At 38.9% G+C, this 11,302-nt stretch overlaps 2 pseudogenes; both read left to right on the top strand.

The window, feature by feature from the left end:
• The first annotated feature begins 3,790 nt into the window (after positions 1–3,790).
• On the top strand, positions 3,791–4,957 carry LOC117920176 (annotated as a pseudogene).
• Positions 4,958–8,786: 3,829 nt separating this feature from the next.
• Positions 8,787–10,296, top strand: LOC117920177 (annotated as a pseudogene).
• Positions 10,297–11,302: the final 1,006 nt, after the last annotated feature.

Here is an 11,302-nt window from a genome sequence, read left to right on the forward strand (position 1 = left end):
TTTCTCAAGAGCTGTGTGGATTTATTTGTTGGTCGATAAAACAGAAGTTTTTCGGATGTTTATGTCTTTTATTGCAATGGTAGATCGACAATTTTCTCAAACAGTGAAAGTTGTTCAAAGTGATAATGGTACGGAATTTAAATGCCTACTTGACTATTTTTCTGCAACTGGCATTTTATTCCAAACTTCTTGTGTGGGAACTCCGCAACAAAATGGGAGGGTTGAGAGAAAACACAAGCATATTTTAAATGTGGGGAGGGCATTACGCTTTCAAGCAAATTTGCCTATTTATTTTTGAAGCGAAAGTGTTCTTGCCGCTGCTCATTTAATAAACCGCACTCCCTTTCCTTTGTTACACAATAAAACACCATTTGAAATCCTATTTGGCACCCCTCCTTCATATGCGGCAATTCACACCTTTGGTTGTCTTAGTTTTGCTCATGATAAAAATCCAAAGGTGACAAATTTGCAAGTCGAAGTAGAAAATGTGTGTTTTTGGGTTACCCGTTTGGAAAGAAGGGGTGGAAGTTGTTTGATTTGGACACCAAGGAATTATTTGTTTCTCGTGATGTCAAGTTTTTTGAGGATGTTTTTCTGTTTGGTAACCCGGGTGCTGTGAATATTATTCCGGAAAACATTGTGCCTACGGTAAATGTTGAAATTGATAGTGATTTTGCTGATTTTGTCAATGATGATGCTGATTTGCCTAACCCACAAGCCCAAACACAAAATCCCAACCTCATCCAACCTGAACCCCAAGCCCACCAAGATCAGGTGCCTCATTTTGATGCCGATCTAGATCTCGGCTTGAGGGAGGGTGGCCGGCCCACACCGAGGCTTCTTCACGCCTCTTTCACCTGGGCCGGAAGTTGTTCCCACTGTTGAGCTTGATTCACTTGGGCTTGACAATACAAGCAATGGGCAGTCTGCTCCTATGGGAAAGGGAATGAGGGATAAATTTCCTTCGGTTCTATTACGAGATTTTGTTACTCATACGGTGGTTGCTGAAAGTCCATCTCCCGCCACTCCGTCTCCACAGCATCCCTCAGGTACTCCTTATCCCATAGCACATTATATAAATTGTGACAATCTTTTTGTACATTATCGAAAGTTTATTACAGCTATTATTTCGAGCAATGATCCTAAGTCATTTAAAGAGGCTATGAAAGATGTCGGTTGGCAAAAGTCAATGCATGAGGAGATTCGGGCTTTGGAGGACAATGGTACGTGGACTCTTGAACCTCTTCCAAAGGGTAAGCGTGCTTCGGGAAGTCAGTGGGTTTACAGAACCAAGTACTTCTCAAATGGTGATATTGAAAGGCTCAAATCCAGATTAGTAGTTTTGGGAAATCATCAAGAAGCCGGTATTGATTATCATGAGACATTTTCTCCAATTGCCAAAATGACTACGGTGCGTGCTTTCTTGGCTATTGCGGCTTCGAAAAATTGGGAACTTCATCAGATGGATGTTCACAATGCCTTTTTGCATGGAGATCTTGAGGAGGAAGTGTATATGAAGCTACCCCCAGGATTTGAGCGTTCCGATCCGAACTTGGTTTGCAGGTTACGGAAATCACTTTATGGGTTGAAACAGGCTCCGAGATGTTGGTTTGCCAAGTTGGTCACGACTCTTAAAGGATATGGTTTCTTACAATCCTACTCTGATTATTCTCTTTTTACTTACACTAAGGGCAATGTTCAAATAAATGTGCTAGTGTATGTCGACAATCTGATTATCTCTGGGAATGATTCCGCTGCACTTAAGACCTTTAAAGCCTATCTCAGTGATTGTTTTAAGATGAAAGATCTTGGTGTTTTGAAGTATTTCCTCGGAATCGAGGTGGCCAAGAGTTCGGCTGGTTTGTTCTTGTGTCAACGCAAGTACACACTTGACATTGTATCGGAGGCCGGATTACTGGGAGCCAAGCCGTGTGGCTTCCCGATGAGCAAAATCACAGATTAGGACTCGCAAATGGGGAGCTCTTGTCGAATCCTGAGTCCTATCGCAGATTAGTAGGTCGACTCATTTATCTGGCAGTGACCCGTCCAGATTTGGCCTACTCGGTTCATATATTATCTCAATTTATGCAGGAGCCTAGAATTGAGCATTGGGAGGTGGCTTTGAGAGTCGTTCGTTATTTGAAAGGTACTCCGGGTCAGGGTATCTTGTTACGTGCAGATAGTGATCTGTCCCTGCAGGGTTGGTGTGATTCTGATTGGGCAACATGTCCAGTCACTAGACGCTCTTTGTCCGGATGGCTTGTGTTTCTTGGGCAATCTCCTATTTCTTGGAAGATAAAGAAGCAACACACAATTTCCCGCTCGTCCGCAGAAGCGGAATACCGAGCTATGGCAGCAGTTACTTGTGAGCTCAAATGGTTGAAGGGGTTGCTTCTGAGCTTGGGTGTGCACACCCAAAGGCAATCAAGCTCTTTTGTGATAGTCAGTCAGCCATTCATATGGCCAAAAATCCAGTATTTCATGAACGCACCAAACACATTGAGGTTGATTGTCACTTTGTTCGGGATGCGATAACAGATGGTTTGATTGCTCCGTCATATGTTCCTACTGTTACACAATTGGTGGATATTTTTACAAAGGCTCTTGGAAAGAAACAATTTGATTATCTTCTTGCCAAGTTGGGCATTTTTGAACCTCATGCTCCAACTTGAGGGAGGGTGTTGAGATATTATGATATATTCTAGGAAAGTAGTTGCTATTGTTTAGGATTGTTTCCTAAACTCATGGCATTGTTTAGGATTGTTTCCTAAACTCACGGTTTTCCCTTAATTAGGTTTAGGAAAGTAGTTGCTATTGTTTAGGATTGTTTCCTAAACTCACGGTTTTCCCTTAATTAGGTTTGCTTGATGTATTATATATTGACATGGATGAATATCAATTAGGGTTAAGCTTTGACCCTTTACTCACACTTTACAGGTATCGACAAGTCTGTTATTTTCCGACATCCATTGAGCCATTCTTCATACCACCTGTATCATCAATAATGTCGGCACTCCTTTGTGCCCATCCCACTCAATTTCATTCATATCTATCTCATTCTATACCCTCAGTGGACATCACTATTTTCCAAATATCCTTCAATTCATCATCTCACGGTTGGCATAGCCACACATGGTCAAGCTAACCCCCACTATTTGTTCCATCAACCCATAGCCCGTCTCTTGCACCTTGCGTGTCCCCAAAATTCATCCATAGGCTTCATTGAGGTTCCAAATCCAACACCATAGCTGAACAGCCATGCAAATCTGAGTCGGGTTTTTATCGCCGGAGGCAGCGCCGGAGCACCCAATCCCTGCTTCTTATGATGATCAGTGGGCAGCGCTTCGGTGGGACGCATCTCATGCAAACAGAAACGGTCCGAAACCATGGCTAAACAGCTATGGTAATCTGAGTTGGGTTCTCATCATCAGAGGCAGCGCCGGCACATCAGGAGGGATCTCCGAATCATTAGCCATAGGAACCGCGTGTTTATCCTATTGGCTCTCATGCTCGTCATCGCCAGTCAGTTCGCTTCCCTCCTCAGCACCACTCGCTCTCGTGCCGACGTCAATATGTTCACCGCCGGTGAACTTGCTTTGTGCTCCATCACACTTGTCATAGGACTGCTGGTGTTGTTTCGGAGTGCAACGAAGATCATGCAAGGCGCAGGCCATCACGTGTCTTGCTCTCAAGTGGCACATGTGCGCCACAATAGACTCATTAGAATTCAACGAACCCGAGAGTCCAAGGATCCAGATTTCCTACCCACGTGTCCCATTCCTCTATTCCCATGCGCACTGTTCCACTTGATGGTGATGATTCTGCAACTGAAGATGTATTGGATCCTGACTTTGGTGAGGCAGCAATTGGCCGTGTCACACCAGTTGATTCTAGGTTGTGGTGGACCATATTGCTGCGAGCATATGGAAAATGTTCTGGGGATCTTTCAGTTCAGGAGAGATTTGATGTGCAAACTGGAATCAAGATGATTTTAAAGTTATGCCTTGCTGATGGTTTTGATATGTTTCCAACTTTATTGGTGACGGATGGTTCTTGCATGATAGATCGCTGCATGGGAATTCATGGCCATCCTTTAGAAATTCAGGCACTGTTTTATTCAACATTACTTTGTGCACGAGAGATGTTTGCTCCTGAGGATGGATCATCTGACCTCATCCGAGCACTTAATAATCGTGTAGTTGCATTGTCATTCCACATCAGGGAATATTATTGGATTGACATGAGAAAACTCGATGAAATTCACCGTTACAAAACAGAGGAGTACTCATATGATGCAGTTAACAAGTTCAATATCTACCCGGATCAGATTCCTCCCTCGCTGGTGGAATGGATGCCCAATAAAGGAGGCTATTTAATCGGGAACTTGCAACCAACACATATGGACTTTCGTTTCTTTTCTCTTGGAAACCTGTGGTCTATTGTAAGCAGTCTTGCGACAACGGGTCAGTCACATGCCATGTTGGATCTTATTGAAGCGAAATGGCCAGAACTAGTGGCAGATATGCCGTTCAAGATTTGTTATCCTGCATTTGAAGGTCATGAATGGCGAATCACCACAGGCAGTGATCCCAAGAACACTCCTTGGTCATACCATAATGGAGGCTCGTGGCCAACTTTGCTCTGGCAGCTCACTGTGGCTTGCATAAAGATGAACATACCTGAAATTGCTGAAAAAGCTGTTAAAATTGCCTAGAAACGCATATCTAGAGACAAGTGGCCTGAATATTACGACACCAAACAAGCAAGATTCATTGGGAAACAGGCACGCCTGTTTCAAACCTGGTCAATTGCAGGATATCTCGTCTCAAAGCTCCTCCTCGCCAACCCGGATGCTGCAAACATTCTGGTAAACAGAGAGGATTCAGACCTTGTAAGTGCCTTTTCTAGCATGCTTAGTGCCTCAAGTTTTGGCTTCCAGTCTGCATGGTTTACTTGACCATCCTCATGCCACGTGCCATCTCTCATTTTCCTATCTTGATTTTAAAAATGTTTTTCCCATATCTTTAAATAAAGTTGGTAGCCATTTTCCCTTCGGTGAGCCTTTTTCATTTTTTTTCCCTTGTTTTTTTAATTCTTCATCTATTTTTTAAAATGTTTTAAAAATAAGCAAGAATTAATTTCCATAATTCCGAATAATGGAATTTATGGAATTAATTCATGCAAAAATAAATGGGCTTTGGTGGGAGCCCCACATATATGATTTCATGACTGATTGACTGGTTGGTTGACTTGTCTGCCATGTGTGATTGATTTACTCTGTTCCTTGATATACATATAGTCATTCTGTGTTTATTCACTAACCCCATTCCATGATAGCGCGTTGCTGTTCGCTACCCAGGTACACATTCATTCATTCTCTGTATGTATTTTGATTCTCATCTGTGCATGTTTGAGATGAGTATTCATTGATTTTCTTATTGATTACCACGTTAGCTTCATTTTATTAGTAGAGACCCGACTTTAGGGACTTAGAAGGGTGCTACGGTCTTTACCGTACCTTCCTGATAAGTAACCTGACCCTCGAACCCGATCCGGTTTTTCACAGACCACATTTTCCAAAATAAGGAGTCACACTTAGGGTTTTTCTTTCTTATTTTGTTTACCCTTTTTAAAAATAAAACAAAAATAAGTGGTGACTCCAAGTCAGTTTTCTTAATCAAATAAAAATCAAATTTTCAAATAAAAATCGAGCTCGCCATCGAGTGGGAAACGCATGAGCCGAAAATGCGGGGTCCACACTATAGTATCGTACAATAAAGGTTGCAATGTTGGTGTAGAAGTTAGTGGGAGTTAGTTCTAGTATAGAAGTTACTTGAAGTGAGTTTTAGTGTTAATATTTCATAACTTCACATGTATATTAAAAGTAAAATAAAAATTCTGATAGAAGTTTAGGTAAGTTTTCGGTTCAAGCATTCCAAGTACGATAAAAAAGATTGGTGTTTAGATTTAATCTTTGTATAAAACATACGGAATATTATGAAAGAAGAAAAACTTTGTACAATTTTGTTTTATTAATAATTAGGAATCTAGCCATGTTCATGAATGAAGGAGGTTTCTCGTGCCATGTAAATTTTCTGTGTAATGTGTTGTTTCGATCAATTCTCAATCTTTATTAATATTCTTATTGCTATTTTATGGGCTATCATTACTCCATTCATTAAAAACTAGTATCAAAGCAAGATAGAATATGGTGATTATAAAGCTTGATGTCGAGACATTCACTAGAGACAACAACTTCAATTTATGGAAGATGTTGGGTTCATCATTCTCTAGTTCACTCTTTTTATCAAATTGAAACATTTACCCTCATTCATTTTAATTAATATTTATCTCATTGATTTTAACTCATATTTATTTTCACTATGTTAAGCAATAAATTTATTTATAAATATTCATATTAAAAGTATTCTAGATACATAAGATAATCATAAAATATTTATTATAAAAAATGAGTTATGGATAGGAATCATAATTTTAAAATATACTCTCACAAGTGTGAACAAATGAAGTAAAAATAATTTGAGATTAAGAAATAAGTTAATATTTTGATTTAATACTTAAAGTTAAAAATAATTTTAAGTTTTAATATTATATTATTTTACCAAACATGATTAATCTACTTAATGACTTAAATTAAGTTATTAAGTTATTAAAATAATTTACCATACACTCTAAATAAGTTCCTTTTTTTTTTTTTACTACATCAAAATATCAAAAATTACTTTTCCAAAAATAAAAAATGGATAAGGATCCTATTACCTAACAACAACAACAATCCAAACCAACAATCAAAACTCTTAATTTCCTGATCTTTTCATATTAAAATTTAGTTAGAGCTCCCTTCGCTACCACCAACAATTGATTAAAAATAAAGATTTATATTGAAAAAAGAGTAAAATATAAATGTAAAATAAAATAAATTATAAAAATATTATAAGAACCCTATTACTCGTTTATTTATTTGTTTATTTTCGATCATAATTCATTATACAAGTGAGGTGATAAAAATGTTACAAAATACTTAAGACTTAGTACTTAGATAGTGTTTTTTTTTTTTTTTTCAAACTTGAGTGGATTTGAATTTGACTTAAATCGAAATAGATCTTAATGTCATTTGGTTTTAAGGTTGTTTGGTTTTTTATTTTATTTTAATTTATTTTATTTTTTTATAAGGTCTCAAGAAAAATTAGAAAAAAAAATATTAAACCCAATAAACTTTTCTTATATGCTTTTCAAAATTTATTTGTTTTCTCATGTTATATACAAAAGTCATTTGGAAATGCATAAATTTTTTATAAATTTTGTTTCCCGTGCCATGTAAATTTTTTGTGTATTATGTTGTTTCAATCAATTCTCTATATTTATTAATATTCTTATTGGTATTTTATGGGCTATCATTACTCCATTATGTAGACCCTCCATTTTTTCCTTCTAGCACATGTCTTATTATGTGTTCGTTTGGTACTTTACAACAATTCTCTGGCGGCCCATTACTACTCATGTAGCTTATATTTTTTGAGCCACTTTAGAGACTTTGGTTGAAGGGCTTATTCGGCTCCACATTATGGCCGTGGCTGCCCTTCAAGTTTAGATTAGGCTTCACTTAGGTGAACTTTAGGTTAGAGTTAGTTAGACCCACCTAGTCTCACCCTTGGCAACCCTAATTTAGACTTAGGTATCCTTAGCCCTTTAGGCGCCATCTTAGGCCCACTTAGACACTTCATTGGGTTTAGTTCACTTGGGCCCACTTAGGCACACTTGACCCATTAAGTACCACCTTAGGCCTATCTAGGACACTTAGACTCACTTAGGCCCACTAGACATTTTTAGCGTGACTTGTATGACTTGCATGGTTACATGGCTTGTGTGGCTCAATTTTTATTTATTTATTTATTTTTATTATTATCAATCACCTTTATTTAATCATTTATTATATTTTTGTTTATTTTTACTATTATCAATTACTTTTATTTATTTAGTTATTTTATTATTTTATTTATTTGTTTATTATCTTGTTATTTGTTCATTTATTATTATTTTATCATTCTCCGATTTATTTATTTAATTTAATAATTTGAAGCTTTTATAGAAAAATCTAGCAATAGAGAAGTTTTTGGAAAATGTAGGACTCTTTATGTGATATGCATGGATTCATTTTTGAAATTTTAAAAAGAGTTTTTTTGGTGGATGAGATAAAATTTGCGAGAGAGGAGTCGTCCTTAGGTGGGGATGGCTGCCAATTGTTATAAAAATCACTAGTAGATGGGTTTTTAGGGGAAGCCAAGAGATATAGAAAAAAGGAGAAAAGAAGAGATATAGAAAAATGGGGGGAATTTTTTTGGTGTTCGTGGAAGGAGCAGGACTGGTGGTACACTTGTTTTGAAAGGATTTTAGAGAGAAGCAACAACTTGAAGTTAAACGATCGGAGTCGAGACTGTCCAGGTATGCTTCTCGTTACTTTCTATGTTCTCACTTATATTCGATTCTATTGGTTGTTTCTGAATATTCAATCTTTTATTATTTGGTGAGGGCAGTAAGGGCCACAATTTATTTTGTTCAGACTGGTTGTTTGCTCATTCACTGTGTTTTGGCTTTCATTCTTTTTTTTTTTTAAATGTCATTGATTCTATCTGAAAGAAATCTATACGTGGGTCCATATTTGAATTTGATGTTTGAAATCATGCCCTTGTTTGCGTTCAAATCCTTTTTAGAATCGTCCCCTTAATCTTGGCCCGTGGATCAACACTTGAAACGAGGCTCTCTTTATGTCCATTAGCAGGTATCTTTTGTTTATTTCCTAGGTTTTTACTATGTTTTTATCCATACTCTTTATTTCACTTTTTATATGATCTTCGGGCCCCTATTTGTATATCTGGGTGTTTATTGGGGAGATCCTTTACATTAGCAGTCAGTGAAAGGGTAGAGGTAGATTCATTGCAGCATTTATTAGCCCGATATTGTCCTCTGATGTCTCCTCCGAGGTCTACTACTGCAACATCATTCAGTCCAGATGGAAAAACACTTGCTTCCACGCATGGTGACCACACTGTAAAGATAATTGATTGCCATACTGGAAGCTGCTTAAAGGTGTTAACTGGTCATCGAAGGACACCTTGGGTGGTTAGGTTCCACCCAATGCATGTTGAAATACTTGCAAGTAGGAGTTTAGATCATGAAGTTCGCATATGGGATGCAAATACTACGGAGTGTATAGGATCTCGTGATTTCTGCCCTCCTATTGCTTCTATTGCTTTCCATGCCAAAGGAGAACTGCTTGCTGTTGCTTCAGGGCACAAGCTATACGAATGGCACTTCAGCAGGAGAGGGGAGACTCCGTCACCATTATATTGAAGACAAGACGTTCACATCGTGCTGTGTATTTTCATCCTCGTGGTACTCCAGTTCTCTTGACTGCGGAGGTCAATGATCTTGATTATTCAAATTCTTCAATGACAAGAGCAACATCTCCGGGTTACTTGCACTATCCTCCTCATGCAGAATTTTTGGCGAATATTTATTCTGGTGACCGTCTCAAGTTGGCTTCCGAACTACACCTCGCATCCTTACCTTTCTCATTCATTCCTTCATTTGCAAGGGATGATTCAAGAATAGATTTGTATCACGCTAATAGGCCTACCAGTTCAAGCAAGGTACAAATGGGTTCTTATGGTTCAATGCAATTTCAAGCAGATGCAAATGCAGCTGGCCAATATGATTATATGGTGTTTCCCATGGAAACTTCTCCTGTTATGCCTTCTTGCTCAAATCCTAGTACAAGAGGTACACAAATTAATCGTGTCCCTAATGGAATGGAAAATGGTATTCCGGACCCCAAAATGGATGTCGTGGATTCTACTGAAATGCAACCCGTGGAACAAAACCAGCACAGGAGCTCTGCAAACCTAGATACTTTCAGAGGTGCCAATAGTGCATCACGTTCTTGGGCACATATCTAGTTTGCTAGAGTCCATCGTGTTTGGACATCTGCATCAGTTTTTACATTGTAGAGGCTCAAAATATTGAGAATTACCTTTTCTGCAAGGATGGTTAAAGGGTCAAAGCCAAGCTGGTATATCTCCAGTGCTCTCTCTTAATGGTGCCTCTCATGAACTTTCATCTCAAAATCTTGGAATGGGTTATGTCATCCTGAATCCTGATTTGTCTACTTCTAACATTGAAGTTCTAGTAATTCCTCCAGCAATGGCAGGCAACAACAACTTACCTGGGGTAGCTGGAAGATCTGGCCAACAACAACATTTTTTTTCACCTCCCTAGTTATCTCTTGCGACACACCCTACCTGAAGCGTGTAAAACAGCCTACCAGTTACGTTCCCGCGCTGTAATGACTCAAACCAATCGCCTTGCTCTTTTCCCAGGGAACAATTTCTTCTTTTGTAACCGCCACATCGCTTGTGACACCGACAACAAACAGAGTTCAGTCGATTTGAAGCTCTTGGTTCAGTTGCAGCAACATGGGTCTGCACCTACCGCTCACATTCTCAACAGAATGGTCTCCTTGTATACGCAAAAAAATGGGTTGGAAAATTCAGGCGGTCAACACGGGTTCGCTTGCTTGGGCCCAGGCTTCGGCTTTTGGATACATCTACATGGTTTCGGCTTGGAGTGATTATGTGTTTATTATCAATTTGATTCCGCTTTATGCCATGGTGTGTTTGACTACGGGCAGGTATTCGATGAGGTTGTATGTGGCGTATAACCGCATGTATATATGGGGAATGCTGCTTGCTATGCAGATTCGATTTGTGGGCTTTCAGCATGTGCAGTCTGGGGAGCATATGGCTGCAATGAGTAAGTTTAAAAAGTGTACCTCACTATGAGGTATCCAGTTCTCGAAGAGGACAACGGGGATGGGCTTGCAGTTGTTGATAAGCTTCAAGCTGCAGTATGTGAGAATATTAGCCTTTATATTGAGAAATATGAGGAGGAGTTTCAGGAGTGCTTGAATGATTTTGCACTTGCTGTGTGGAGCTTACTCACGGCTGTTTCAACATCTTCTAGCCGTGACCGGCTTACCATTACTGTAATTAAGTTTCTAACCGCTGTTAGTACAAGTGTACACCACATTGTTTGCAGTTGATAATGTGATGTCTCAGATTCGTCAGGGCATTGTGATTCCAAATGTGCGGTTAAGGGATGAAGACGAAGAGTTTTTTTTAGATGAACTATGTTGAGTTTGTTAGGAGGGATATGGAAGGGGAAACCATGAGAGTCATGTTCGAGTCATGGTTTGTAGAGTACAAAGTTGATGTTGTGTTTGCTG

Source organism: Vitis riparia, chromosome 8 (genome assembly GCF_004353265.1).
Source record: "Vitis riparia cultivar Riparia Gloire de Montpellier isolate 1030 chromosome 8, EGFV_Vit.rip_1.0, whole genome shotgun sequence".
Lineage (NCBI taxonomy): Eukaryota > Viridiplantae > Streptophyta > Magnoliopsida > Vitales > Vitaceae > Vitis > Vitis riparia.